The sequence below is a fragment of the Cupressus sempervirens genome, chromosome 3 (genome assembly GCF_028749045.1).
Source record: "Cupressus sempervirens isolate cs-2001-9-10 chromosome 3, ASM2874904v1, whole genome shotgun sequence".
Classification (NCBI taxonomy): Eukaryota; Viridiplantae; Streptophyta; class Pinopsida; order Cupressales; family Cupressaceae; genus Cupressus; species Cupressus sempervirens.
Window position 1 is genome coordinate 459,202,523 of NC_143120.1, and position 16,300 is coordinate 459,218,822.

General features: G+C 33.1%; 1 pseudogene; it reads right to left on the reverse strand.

Moving 5' to 3' along the window:
* LOC149567080 (large ribosomal subunit protein uL30y-like) overlaps positions 1 to 11,353 on the reverse strand; it is a 35,924-nt pseudogene extending 24,571 nt beyond the window's left edge.
* Between the last annotated feature and the right edge of the window lie 4,947 nt (positions 11,354 to 16,300).

The window sequence follows — 16,300 nt, forward strand, 5'->3', positions numbered from 1 at the left end:
CCCCAATTTATAATGAATGGTTGCATATAAAGGCTCCACACACTGGCCCAAGGATGTAACCATGCATGTATTGGCATAGTCTCCCTGCAAGGATCCCAAGTATCTACTGTTGTTGTTAATTTTGGCATCACTATATGACCGATAATGTTATGAAGTACTGAAGCCAGTAGTAACTTATCCCGTGTCTCCAAAAAAGTATAGGTTCAGGGTCCCTTGGCTCCCAGGAATTTGTAGCAACTATTTTGATTGCTAGAAGAATAACTTCATTGAAGAGTTGAGTCTAAAGAGTTGAAGAAGAAAGTTTTTCTTTTGTGTAAATGCTATAATCACGAGGCTCATTCCCTTGGAGAAGCCTCTGCCACAATGACATTACCTCTAAACCATGCAAAGGATGTTGAAGTGGTTCCCAACCTTGAAACACTCTTATAAGCAATGGCAAAGTAAATGCAAATGCAATACATGATGAATTACATGTCCTCTTGATATTTGGACTATAAATTCTCAAAGACACTTGTAAGTGATTCCAATGTCATAGTACCTACTGTAATACTTTCCTAGATTCTATCCAATGCTCCCATAATATCCTCTATGTTGTCTAGTTGTTGTTTCTGTCATGAAGTCTCTTGCTAAAGCCGCTCCCCTCCTTCTGATATATTTCCATAGACTCTCTCTCTCATTTGATTACGATGCATCTCAACTATTTTCTCCAATCGCCCATTTATCTCCAGATTGTGCAAGAACTTGTTGTTTTATAGAATCTAGATAGATACTGACAATTCCAAAGCCATAAACTTGAAGACCATCATTTCTACATCCCACTTTAGGGAAAAATTGGATGCCATGTTCTTGTGCATATATTTCAATCACTTCCTCGATAGCTTTCATTTCAATATTCAAGTTTTCAAGATTGGTCAAGATCTTGCACAAAAATAATGCAGACCATGATAAATGAGCAAAGTTCGCAAGGAATTTTACAAAAATATATCATAGCAGATATTTTTAGAAAGAAATAAGTCATAACCCAGTTAAATTGGTCTAGTTGTTGATTAGCTTGGTTGATTACAAATTCTTGTAGAACTATCATCGGATTAGGTACAATAAAACAAAAAATTAGTTGTTCCTAGCTAGCAGGATACAATTTTCCAAGGTGATAAAATTACATATGCAGATGTATGTATGTATGTATGTATGTATATAATGTATGTGTGTATATATGTATGTGTATATGTATGTGTATATGTATGTATGTATGTATATTGTAGACGCTTAAAATCATCCCAAAAGACTATATTAATTTATTTAATATTGCCCTTGGCATTATAATTAATTACTTATTGATTAATTATAATTTTCATATTCCTCTACCTATTTAATTAAATTTATTTAATTAAGTAGGTTCATTTTCCTAAAGTATTTAAATTTAATTTAAATGCTTCTAGCCTTAATGTTTTAAATTTATTTAATACATGATCCTCCATGTTTCCCTTTTTTAAATAAATCTTATTTATTTAAATCCCCATATCCCATTAATTCTTCTAAACCTATGATTAAATTAAATTCTATTTAATATAATCTTAAGCCTAGCCTAAAACCTAGCCTACAACCTATCATTTTCATCCTCTTAAGCCTATTCCTCATTTAATCCCACTTAATCATCCTAATCACCTTCCTAATCCCCCTCATTAACCTAAGTATGTGCTCACACATGTGTGAGAAGGCATGCTTCCACACTCCTCTTGCACTCTTGTCTTCCACTCTTCCTCACAAGTTTTCTCACACATGTGTGAGCAAACTTTGAATATTTGACCACTTGCATGGCTTGCATGTCACCTTATGTGGCACCTACATTGATGCCGCCTCACCAAGCCCTCCCTCAAGCCTATAAATAGAGGCCTTGTCTCAAGCATTTGCATCTCTCATTATTGCATTGTTATCATGTTGGTTTGAGATTTGAGCTTTCATAGTAGTTTGAGCTTAGAGCTTGCATAGTGATTTCTAGGTTGCATACTAACTATTTGGTAGCTGGTTTAGTTTTCATTTGCATTATTAGTCTAGTTTACTTATGCATTTGCATCTCCATTTTACCTACATTTTAGTGTAGCTTGCATATCTAGTTAGTTTCTTTGTTGCATTTCATATGTTCACTTTGAATGCCTTCAAGTATGGCTTTCTCCACAGCCATTTCTTGAGGTGTTCTTCATCTCATGTAGTTTAGGCTCATAGTTGCATTCCTCACACTTGCATATCCATCATCAAGAGATTCAATACATTGTTGTGTTTGAGAGAGAAAACCAAACATACCCCACATCCTAATACACCAACAAGGCCTCTCATGGGTGCCTTTGTTGAGCTGTACAGGTTGCTTGAGGGCTTGATTTGTTGGTTGCTTTGAGTTGTAAAACTCAAGCAAGCATTAGTTTGTTTCTTTCATTTTGTGAGCATTTTATGCATGTGTTTTAATGAATGTTTGTTTGTTTATTCATGCTCTCAATAGGTCACTTCTTCTAGCATGTGTGTGTGTGTGTGTGTGTGTGTGTGTGTGTGTGTGTGTGTGTGTGTGTGTGTGTGTGTGTGGATGTATGTATGTATGTATGTATGTATGTATATATGTGTGTGTGTGTATGTATGTATGTATGTATGTATGTATGTATGTATGTATATGTGTAAGTATGTATATATGTATATATAGAGCTCCAAATGAGGGTGGAGAGCTTTGAAAGTTGGTGGAGATCAGTGGAGATCTAAGATTTCATTGTCGTTCCCTTGTGATCACTACATTTTGTTGTCATGCCATTGTGATCTCTGCATTTCATTTTTGTGTCCTTGTGATCTATGTATATGTATGTATGTACATATTTATACATATGTATATCTATATATCTATATATATATACATATGTATATCTATATATCTATATATATATACATACATACACACACATATGTATGTCTATATGTATATATACAGAATGATCTTTTTTAAGGCACTTATTGATCCAGCTGCGTACATATTCCAAAATCCAAATAATAAAACAATAAACCTCATTCAACACGTAGCATGAACATAGATGTGATGGCAATGCCTATTGGTAAGTAGATTCCTCTTTTTCTCTCTTATTTGTCATGTGTTTATTTCACTTGAACTATTATTTCTTAGGGGGCATTTTGTAATATTGGATTCATTTTATGCAGGAGGCAATGATGACGACATTCCTGGATGTACCTGTGTTAGATGTATAGGAACACTAAAGAGTTGTGATGAATTGCTCGTGAACAATGAAGATGGCTTCCCTTGAGAGTAGCCCAACTTCCAAGTACTTTAAAGATTGAACCTTTTTTAAAGATTTTAAATGTTAACAGAATTTAGATGTTGGGTGGGGGAATGAGCTTCTACCTTCATGTGGTTGGCCTTGATTAGTAGAGAATATTAAACTATTCTAGAAACCAAGTGAATCTCAACATTAACTTATGATTGCATGACAACTAATTGTGTGAATCTCTTGGTTTCAAGAAATGTAGAATGAGGCCATAGTTCAATATGCAATCTCAATTCATATGTAGATGACATCAGGTGGAGCTAAAAAAATGCAACAGGTTTACATTTTTGTTAGAGGTCTTTAATTATGTATTTTAAGATATAGACCATTATGAACATTGTAACTTTGACTCTTGTAGGCAAGGGTAATGTCCTCAGCATGCAATCAAATCAAGACTTTCTATGGGTTGGCTTGCTTGCCCATAATTGCTAGTGTTCTAATGTTCATGATGTTCTATAATTTAAAAAACTTAATAGACCTATTAAATAAATGTAGACAAGGTGTATTTTTTCAGCTCCACCTATTGTCCATGCATATAGAATGCAGTTGCACATGCATTCTTGATTTAGAGTGGTATTCACAAGTTTATCAAATCAATGGTATGATGTCATTCACATCTACAATTTTGCATTAGCAAGTTTAGTTAATTGCTAGGCTATTGTTGCAAACTATACATATGCTTAAACTTAGTTTTGTGTTGTAGAATATTTTCTCAGGATTCATGATCCCTCATCAGGTGAGTTGACTTGTCCCCCATTAATAAATGATCGACTTATGTTGAAGTATAATCCAACAAGTAGAGTGGGCACTTGTAACTTGACAAATAATTTCTCTATGGGGGAGATGGTATTATTTGTTGAACCTTGTAGCTTGGACACTCTATAGCCTTTTGTCTTTGTAATATGGAGATGTAGAGATCATTTTAAGGATGGCTTGAAAAAGAAATGGTTAAGTGTATAACTTTTTTAGAACTCATGTCAATTGTTTTAATCTGAAACTTATGTCACCTTTTTTTAATTATGGTAGTTTTCTAACATTAGATTTTGCTACTCCAGTGCTTGTTGATGGTGACAAATGGATTGTGCTTGCCATATATTATGAAAACAATTTTACTAGGATTGCATCAAAATATGAAGTGAGTTATGTAGTATTTGGTACTTTTCTAATCTATATAGATAATGGTCATCAATTTTTTGAAATTGTGGATGAGTTACTTTATTTTTTTTTAATTAATAGAATTTTTTTTAAAAATTAATAGAAGTAGGCATGTGAATTTTATTATCACATTCTCATTACAACTTTTATTTCTGGTTCACAAGATATGGAGACAATTGTAAGTTTGTATGCAAATGACAACTATGAATGACTTCATAGCAGCTTGGTTTGAATGTTGTAAGTATTGATAATCTCTTGAACTTTTTAATTTTAACCTTGTAAGTGGAATTAATTCTCACATATCAAATTAAGGATAGAGGTCAAGTATGCAAGAAGCAATGTCTGATACTTTATAAAGAGACTAAAAGGTGTTGTTTCTCGAATTGATAAGGGTGGGATGTAATATTGATATACTCAATTAAAAAGAATGATATCTACATCCATGGATTTAAATTTCAACAATAAAGTATTATTAAAATTTTGCATATGGATTTTTTTGATATTTAACTGATTTGGTCTAACTTGTGGAGAAAATCTTATTCTAGACCATGTTCCAACCAACAAATTTTGAAAGATGGGTTGTAGTTAATTTCAACAAATGCCACATGAACTACTGTAAGCATATTGCTAATGATCTTCAATGGTGTTATGCTAGAAAAGAATTGGTAAGTAATCTTCTAGAAAATGAGGTGTAGTTGACAAAGCTTATTTTGTAGTATATAACTGAAGTGTCTCTTTTATTTTCGTAGAAGTTTGATTTGTTTAGCATCAGCCAATTTTTTTGTGAGAATCAAAGAGATATGTGTTCTAACCCTGTGGATAGGGTGGACAAGATGTTAGATCAAATGAAATCTAAGATTTTAAGTAAACCCAATTTTTTGTTGTGTCTTCTACTAGAAAGGAAGACAAGTGATCTTTATGGTGATTAGATAATTTGTTTAGCAATTTTGCTATTTTAGTTATGTCATTTTACTTTGTATATTTTGAATAAAAATTGGAACACTATTGCCCTTATCCAAAAATGTCCTTGGAAGGAAAAATTCCTTTCAAAGATGGGTATTGTGAATCAGTGCATAGTCTCATCAAAGAAAATAAATGACCAATATTATACAAATGTTGCCTTGAAAATAAATGCTAAGGTATTCTCCACTACCTAAAAATATATGGAAGGAGTTAGTAGGTAACATGTGCTAGTGTAATAAATGATCTTTTCAATCATACAATAGTTTTACTTGCACTTGATATTGTAGAATGTAATTCTTCTATACTAGGCATATTTTCACAGCCTAAAATGATTATTGGTATGGATGTTTTGCATGGTTCTCGAGGACATGGTGATACACCTTCAATTACATCTGTTAGTATTTAGGAACATGCTATTAAGGATTCTAATTCAAATATGATGTATTTGGTAAGATTGAGTAATATGGATTATTAATTGCAGAACTGTTAAGGTTTCTAATTAAAATTTAATTAATTTGCTAAAATTGAATGATATGGATGCTTAATTGAAGTGAATTTTTTAATCTTGTTAAATTGTTAGTTCCTGCTTTTGATTGTGTTTCGGTTGAGCCATAATGGATGTGTGATCAAAAAGTACAATTTACATGAATGGTGAAGGTCACATAAATATACATGATTCGTATATTTTCTATATTTGTATCGATTTTCAAGTTAAAACATCCTAGGAGATTGAATACATGGAAGATTAGTCTACATTTTTTAATATTATGTTTGTTGAAAGGCATGCATAGTCTTTGGGCTATTGTTTATCTTTGCACGTAGTTTTTGAATGCTATAAGTGGTATGATCTTTTTAGAACCAATTTTGTTGATAGTTGTTTCTTCTAGAGAATGGCCTCTAATTTCAAGATAAAAATCCTCAGTAAGGACCCAATCTCGAAATGTTGAGATGATTGAAGCTTTGTACAAACCAAAACCTTCAAAACAAGATGGAAAAATGATTGATGTCGGCATGATCAGGTACTGCCTATGGAATACTAATCATTGTCATTGTTTTACCCTCTTAGCAATTTAACTTTTTCTGCTTTAGCATTCATCTTTGCAATGTTCTTCACTTCGCAATGTGATTGAAATATTGCCATTGATATTATTCATGTCATTGTATTGTATTTACAGTGAGTTACTATTAGATTTTTGTGGAACAAGAAAATCATCACCTCTTGGACAAAAGCCACAACAAATGGTAATTTTTAGGTATGGGTGCATTATTGCATCATATTTTTATAGAATAGTCCAATTGAGTTGCATAACTGAAGGAAATAGATCAAATTTTAATTTCTTCATCCGATTCTTAAGGTAATTTTGTTTTGGTTGGTCCTTCACAATCAAAAGACCAGGTACCTCTAATTTTTGAAATGTGGGGACCCTTGATCAAGGTTGTAGATTCTAAATAACTTTAATGTTCGAACAAGGTATAGTCACTTTGGTTGTATTTGTAAAATTTATATTCAAAAGAAAATTAGACCTTATTTTTAAAGTTTTGTTTAGATGTTTAGCTATGTGATTCTTCATAATTATAAGATCATGGGTCCTGCCATGTCACTTAAGAAAATTGTGCTCAATATTAGGACCATGTAGGAACAGAACAAAGACAAATCTAATTGAAGTTTCCAGTGAACTAAACTTGGTTACATTTTTTTCCACTTCTCTAATTGAGATGGTATCAAGTTTCTAAGATGATAAAATTCTAAATAAGTTTTATATTTCAATAGGGTGTGCTTGTTTTGGCTTTACTTGTGGGTTTTAAATATATAAGAAAATTAGACCTTGGTTCATATTAGCACATGTTATCTAGGTGTTTAGTTTGGGTGATTCTTGATCATCACAAGATCGAGGACCCTACAACATAGACCTTGCTTCATAGTTGCAAAAGTTTTTTTTATGTATTTAGTTTTGTGTAATTCCACATGACCCTAATTTAAAGGAACCTACCAAGTTGTTTGAAAGTAGATTGTGCTTGATATTAAGACTATGTAAGCATGGAAGGACAAGTCTAATTAAAGGCTTTCAGATAATTATATTTCTCACATTTATTTTTATCTTTTCCAATTGAGATGGTATCAAGTCTTTCTTCTAATTCAAGAAGTAACAAGAATGGTCTGTGTTATTGGTTTCCATAAGTGGTAAATGAGTCAAATGGATTTCAAACTAAAAAGTTTTGATTGGTTCTCTTTTAGGATGTGCTTGATATTGGAAAGAAAATCTAATTGGAGGTTTTGATGGTATTATATTTTTTGTAATTATGACTAATACATCACATCTAGAATATGACATTTCTTCCATGACATTCAATTTTTGACATAGCCTTCAAACTATTCTGGAAAGAAAAAAAAAAAAAAAAAGGTAGCTTATGGAGGACATCTTAACTCAAGTGATTGTGGTATAAGGGAATTTTTAGAAAATAAAATTGAAAGCCTTCTTGATGTCATGTGCTACTGGTCATTATTATAATCTAATAAGATATTAAGTTATTCTTTTTCTTTCTCATATTGAATTTATTGAGATATCTTTGTATGTAGTTTATAAACTACATCTTCAATTCAACTTATATTCTAACTGACTCAATAACATACACAAGGAATATTATACATCATTTGGAAATGAAGCTACAATTGAAGCTGAAGAGGAGAGGATGTTGACAATTTTTTGTTCAACATTTGAGTTATTAGTATCGCTAGCAAGTGAATCATAATTTATAATGTGCTTTCTTGTCTGTGAGAGAGCATCCTTTTTGTTAATAGTATATAGTATAATTTTTATTTTTGTGCACTTTGGATGTTGAGGGTCCTTAAAAAGGATACATGTATTATTTGTATTTCCATATAATTTTCTAATAAAGAGCTTCTTTGAAATGAAATAAAATTTATCCCTACAGGTTAGCTTTTGAGTAATGTATCCACATTATTATGAACAATTGTCCAGAGAAGGTCTTGCTAATTTCAAGTGAACTAGATATGGTGAGAAGTTGAGAACATTATATGTTGTTCATTTTTATGATCTTTACTATTTTAACATTATGACTCTTTTATGGTTGGAATATATGTTGGTTGACAAAAGATATAAGAAATGAGACTTTTAAATGTCTGTAAAGGTTTCATGTAGGAGTTTGGTTTTTTCCTTTTCCACCGGTGTGATCAGCATATGAGTTATATAGTTCAAACTCTTGGTGGATTCTCATTAGACACGCATTTTTCTACAGCAGACAAATAACACACCATGCTAGTCACTTAGTATGTCTTTGCTGAGACACACTCTAACTCAGAAAGTTTGTCAAGAGAACTCATTTTTTGAAGAAAACCAAACCTCATTTTTTTTTAATTCTTGCCATTTGTCTTACACAATTTTGATTACAATGAGTTTTTGGGTGATTGGAAGGAATCATGAAATGTGTCCTAACAAGCAATTTATCCATAGAGATTTCTGTAGGACCCTTTGAAGAGTACGTCTGCACCTAAATCTTTTTGGGGGTTAGCTCTCACATGAAATATAGATTATTCTTATTGATTTGATGTTACAAATTACAATCTGTGATATATGCTCTTTTTCTCTATGTTCTAAGTTTGAACCTAGAACTCAATTATAGATTACAAAATGTGAACTACAAAGTAGTAAAATGAACATTAGGGACCCATTTTTGTATGGAATGGATCCAATATGATGGACTTATTAAACTACATAAGGATTTTCTCATCAATGATTATGCAAGTACAAGATTCTATGGAAAGAAGCAGAATAAAACACATCCTTAATAAGGTTTGTATCTTGCTTAGCTAGGTGTTATGCTATTCACTGAGGATTTAAGGGCAAAACTCTACAACATATGAGCATCTTCTCTTCTTTAATAACCACCCACTATTGAACAACTCCAATTTGGGGAGTCCTTTTAGATGCACCAAGCCCCATGAATTTGTGTGCATCACTCTCGATCTAGGTTTCTCAGTTTCACAAGGCCCACCAAGGCAAGCAAGCTAGCTAGAGTTATTACATTGCTTCTTTTAAAACTGAGGATAAGTTTGTAACATAGTATTGTAAAACCTTCCACATATCCTAGACCAACATCAGAAATACAGTTACAGCAATTGAAGTTGAGCAACTACAAATTTTCTCACAATTTGTTTTCTCGGAGAGATCCATAAGGGTTTGTTTGGTTCATGGAAGATGACAAGAATTGGATTTTTTCAAAATCAGGAATTGAATTTTCTTGTGTTTGTTTCAAAATTGGCAAAATGGAATTAGAATACTAGACTTCTAATTTTGTCTCAAAACTAGGTTTTTCGACTTCCTACTAGCAAGTATAAATTGAAAATCAATACTTGGCTATGTAATATCTTTAAGTGCAGGTTGTGCAATGTTGGGATGCTTGACCAGTCTAATCTTAATGTATGACTTTTCATAATTGTTGGCATCGCCACCTTCAATGTAGTGGTTGTGTTTCTTCTACATTCCACCAGATGGAGCACTGAGTTAAATGACCAATAAAATTTGTCCACTTTCGTGAAGTTGGGGACAACAGTAACAATCTCATGGATAAGATCTTTAATATATATTATGCCATATTTACCTAAAACTTCTTCACAAGAAACAAGGTAGAAATAATAAGCACTAGGAAAGCATACTGACTAATACAAAAAGGCATCATGAACACAAGTATCTTTTCAATGACAGAGTTGTCAGTCAAAGGAATCCATTTCTTATCAACCTTTCCATAACCTCTCTTGTAAATCAGCTCTGTTGTGCTTTTTAAAATTGGATATCTAGAAAGAATTAAGCAAGAGAATTAAATAATAGTAGACACAAGAATCTATGAAATAAGAAAAAAACCAATCTACATAATGCTTATAACTGACCAAGACCATACCCAAAGGTCACATATGGCTCAACCTGATGCAACATGGTCATTGTTGCTTTGTTCAGTTTTAGAAACACACCATTGAATATTTGAAATGAAGTTCCATAGCAAGTCAATATCACTGGAATATTGTATATACATCAAGAAGCGATCACTAACCACTATTTAAGAAACAAAAAGTGCAAAAGAGATAGGTCAAGTTGAAAAAGGACCAACTTGCCTCAAACACAAGTCACAAAATAGTTCTTGTCTTTGGATGCATATCATTAATACTAAATAAGAAAAATAAGAAACACAATAAATGAAAAAACTACTTAAAAACTTATATTAGAATTTGGGGAAGACTAATAACTTTGTGTTCCGTTTTATTTAAAATAGAAGAGATGTAAATATATTAAAATAATATCTAGAAAAAAGCATTGGCTCTTTTTTATGAAAATAGTCTACCAAATCTATTACTATATAAAGACCAATAAAGTACAAGTATATAAATACTACACACTAGATACTTACCCATAGATACGAATAATAAACAATAGCTTAGCTTCTAGCTCAACATAAAAGCCTCCTTTCACTTTTGCCTCTCTCTTCAATCTGATAACCTCCCATTCCTAATTTTTTGCACAAAGTACACAAGAAACTTACTAAGGTACATTCCTCAACCCTAGATGGCATGATGACACATCAATAAAAAAACCATCAATTTATTAAACAATCCACATACTCCTTGGTGATTCATAAATTAATATAAAACTTTCTAAAAAGAAACTAAGGTATACACTTAACACTAGATGGAATGGTGACACATCACTCACAAATCAAGCAATTTATTACCTGCTCTATATACTCCTTTAAATATTCTTCAACCTTCTTAAATATCAATTTGCAATTTGTAGCATTTTTTACTTTTGCAACTTCCAACTGCTGCTTCTTGTTGTTCTCCCATTCTTCATTTTTTTCCTCTACTTGAGAATAGACTCAGGCACAAGCTTTGCCTCCTCTAAACTCATTTACAAAATGACAAAATAAATATAAAAAATGAATATTTTGGCTAGCCACCACAATGTGATGACATGTTCTGATAGCTAGTTGTCACTTGCACAACACAGCTACCACAAAATTGTCACAATTACAACAGCTAGTTCAGACGAATCAACGTCACTTCCACAACACAAGTATCGCATGGATGTCACAATTGTGATGGTGGATTGGAAGCTTAAGACTTTGTAATATCACAATTGTGATGGTGTACAACATGAACTCTTGCCCCTTCCTTCCTCCAAGTTACGATAACTTTATCCATCACAATTGCGATGGACGCCCTTACTGTCACAATTTGTAATGGGAGCCATTTTGTGGTTCTATTGCTTTAGCGATGGGTGGCCGTCGTAATTTGGGCCCAAATTTAGCAGTGAGGGTACCTACTTTTTGGAATACTTTGAGCCCAAATGAACATCACCATTGAGTTCAAAGTGCTAATAACCCCCATTTCCATATAAAATACATCCCACTTGGACACTGTTGAACTATGAGGAAATTTAATTTTGCACCCAGGGTGTACTGTATTGGGCACGCTTCTTGAAGTGATGATATTTCTTTTAATTTTATCTCAATTATTTTTGAAAAGAAGATGCACTTTGTTTTAAAAAGGAGGAGGAAAATTATTGGGTTGTGAACCCTTGTGTAGGAAGATCCACCAACAAGGTGTGTATCACACCTTAAGTAGAGTTTTCTTTGGTTTGTGCTAACAAGGTAGGGAAATATTTGTTTTTGGGACCACTTATTAAGGCCTTGGATGTAAGCCAACCCCTGCTCTCGTACGTGTCTATTATACTAGCCCTTATTTTGGGAAATATGCTCATTTGGAAGGCTATGTTCTTGGCCGCCATGCCTAATCTTTTCGAAGTGAGCACACTAGTGAGAGTTGGCCTTTGGGAAGTTGTACTCCCATGCAAGCCCATGTGGAGGAGTTTGGAATGGGGGGCATGCTTTTTGGTCTTTGAACTCGCCCCTTGGTCACCATTAACACCTTGAGTCTCGTGCCCACCAATCATAGACATTTTGTCTTTGGTGGACATTTTCTATTTGGAGGGGTAGTGGTCAACATCTTTTGAAGTTGTACACTTGGAAGCCCCATTAGGATCACTAACTTGTCACGCATTTGATGTGACTTTGGCTAGACATGTCCTTATTTTTTGTTCTTCACACTATACACCTTGGCCCTCACGTCATGGCCCTTCTCTCTCTATGTGAACACAAGCTCATGGAACTATCACTCATTGGTTTTGGGTCTAGTGTGTGACATGCCTCATCTTGGGCCACATTTTTCAATCACCACTAGCTTTGCCTCATGTACCATGTCCTTGTTTCATGACAAGTTTAAGTTCCAAGTCATCTTCCACATTTGATAGTGGTTTACCATGTTTTGCACGATGTATTTATTTTTCATGCCACCAGTTATTTCTACTAGCACTGGATCTTCATTTTTCCTATGAGATTTTTCCAACACTAGCTATTTTTATGGCATTGGTCTTTTTTTGGCAATGACACATAACGATTCCAGGTAGACTATTATTTTCTAGTAGAATTGACTTTCTCTAGCAGCTAGTTTTTTTTTTTCTAGCATCGAAGTCTTTTTTCAGGCTTTTTTTTTGTGTCAATGGCCATTTGACCATCAAATTTGAGCTTGTCACTTACTGATGTCAGCATTGCATCAACATACCCTGCAAGCTCTTCTGGCTTAGTTTGGACCTATCTGTGGTTTTTTTTCCATATCTTGCTCATCTAGACTCTATTTTTGGAAAACAAGATATTGTCAAAAAGTTGGTTTTGAGCCCATCGTATTGGTATAGGTATTTTTCAGTTTTAATTTTTTTAATGGATTTTTTTGCTATCAAAGTTAGGAGTTCTTTTTTGCACTCCAAGAGACATATATTAAGCACTTGATATTTTATTTGAGAATTCTTTATGTCATTAGAAAGGTATTTTTGAGCTCTTTCCAATGATGCTAGTTGTGTTTCTAGATTTTTCTATAGGCATGTTCTATTCATTTTTTTGCATTATGGTGAATGTCTTGGTTGTTTCAGGTCTGAGGATCAATTTTTTTGCTTCAGATGATTCATCATGGGTTGTACTGTCTTTTGTATCAGCCTTATGTCTCTCCTAGTGTTTGTAGACATCATTTGTATGCATTCTTGCAAATGCACTAAGATAAAGTGTCATATTACATATGTTTTTCCATTTCAGTTGTTTTGCCTTATTTTTTTCTTCTATTTAGAGCAGTGTTATGTAGGACACTTATGCAGATTATTATATTTTTGAGATTCACCATATCTAGTGCCTTATTATACATGCACTACTCTAATTAAAGTTCCATGAGGGGTTGATATTTTGCCTTTGTTTTCCATCTTCCTTTGTCCAGTGAGTTTTCCTTCTATGACATTAGCCTCATGATGTGTTTGAGATTGATTGCCTCAATATACACATATGTATTGTTTTGTACATCTAGATCTTAGTTCCTTAACATGCAATTATTTTGGCCCACTTTTCCAGATGCCTATCACCTCACCCTTGTATGCGTTAAGGGGGATTCTTATGTTGGTTCTTATGCTTCCTTAGTTCAACAGAGTGAACTATATACTAAGAAAATAAAGTGGCTAGGTACCTATGCATTTCAGTGAGATGGATCATTTACTATATAGACACTCTTCTTTTCTTTCCTACTTTTCATTGCAACCTTCCATGTTCGATTGATAAAATCTTCAGGCATTGGTGTTTTATGCCATCTATATCTTCTAGTTCATTTGTTTTTCTTTGTGTGCCTCTTGATTAGAGTAGTGTCTTCTAAGAGCACTGATGCAAATTTTAGTCTTCTCTACTAGGTCAAGTTCTATTGCAATGAAGGTTATTTAGATCAGTAATTACTTTTTGATAGAGCTTTGCAATTTCTAAATGCTTCAGTGGTGTTCTTCATGATCATCCTTTTGTGCCTATCTTCTGGAACATTCTCTAGTTTGGAGGCTTCTTTAGTCCTTTACTAGTTCTTTCAACTTTCTTTCCATCTTTTCTTTGAGTAGGGCTTTTCCCATGTGGTTTTTTTTATTTCTCCTCTTTACAGAGATTTAGTTGTGCTTGGGTACCTCATCAATCCTTGTTATCAAGGCCCAAATCTACTTTCAGTAATGGTTTCTAGGTTTTTAGCTACTCTCTAAGTTTATCTCAAGGGGGGTGTTAGAGTAATTAGATATTTTCTAATTAACTCTATTTTACTCAAGCCAAACTATGGGCATATACTAATTAATTCTTTTATTAATTATTATCATGCAACTTAGGTTAGATTCATGTTATTGTTTTGTTCTTCTTTGTAAAGATGATATCTCTTTGTAACACATTCACTCACTTTTGATTAATAATAATCTCTCTTTTTGCTCATCAAGAATGTCTTCTTTGTGGATTTGGGAATTTCAGCCTACATAGATTTTACTTCTCTCTTTCTGTGAGGGGCATTTGCATGTAGGTGATTATTGGGAGTTGTGGGGTTGATCTTTCATCAAATTCAATAGGTATTAGTTCATGTTATATTTTTCATGAGGGAGAGAATAGTCAACATCATTATCTAGAGGTTCATCAACCCAAATAGTGACATTATCAACAAAGGAACATCACTATCAATAAGGCATACCATAGGAGAGGAATGATCATTAGTTAAATCAAAGTCCATAAAGGGGGAAGGATTAAAAGAAGCTACAAGACTACCCTCAACCAATGCATACCCATAGTCAAGTCCTAAATTTAGAGAAGAGCAACTATCATTCTACCACTTATATTCATAAAGATCACATGGTAATGCTAATTTGATAGAAGGATGGTGTTTTATATCAAAGATAAGAGAATGAAGTTCAGAAAAATTATTAAAGGATTTGTGCAACATGAGAAAAAGAGAAGTGCATGTAGAATATATCCAACTAAGCATATTTGTATCGAAATGAATGCAAGATGCAAGGAACCATCCAACAATAATGCATGAGAGATACATATACAATGATGTAAATTTCATGAAAAAGAGATCTAGAGAAGAAGATCATATACAAAGTAGAAAGCAATCTAACTTCTCAAGATAGAAAAGCCTAATGTAAAGGAGGAAATAAGGGATATCAAAGGACTTAACTCCAAAATCCACAAGAAGAGGGAAATAAGTTGGTCTCACCAAAATGTTTAGGGGAAAAATGGAAGCACTTTAATTGGATGTAGGCCTCCACTTTTCACCACTAAACCATTCAAAGATATTTGTATGTGTGGATAAAGGGAATTTCCAAGTATGATTCCTTTTTGGATCCAACTAAGATTAGCAAGACCCTAATGAAGGAGAGGATTTCAATACCTAATTTGAATCATGGAAAGGGATGCAATACAAGGAAATATAATTTTTTTGTGTGAATGATGTGTGTAAATATAAATGCAAGATTGAAGTAATTGATTAAATAAGGTAGATCTAGATATAAAATGTATACAATCATCCTAGTTAAGATATAAGTCTAAGCAAAAATCTTGTAATTAAATGGAAGGTAAAGGAGTTACCTTGAAATGTATAGAGGAAGATGACTTTTTTCTCTAAAAAGTGCAAACCTAGGTTGAATTCTAAAATTATATATGTGAATCCCCAAACAAAATCAAAAACCTAGAAATGGATTTTTTGATTTAGTAGAGAACAAGTCGACCTAGTTGTAATCGTGTGAAATGATTCCTACGAGGTCATCATGTTCTAGGGGCATTGTAATGAAGTTGAACCAAGTTCTCCAAAAAGGTCTTAGAAAGTTATTTTTTAGATATGTGATCACAATTTTGTTATCCTCCTCCTATACACAAAAAATATAGGTTTTTTTTTTTTTGTTTGTTGGATGAGGGCTTTCCTTTCTCAAGCCCTAGATTGAGGAATTAACCTTGAAATCAAAATATAA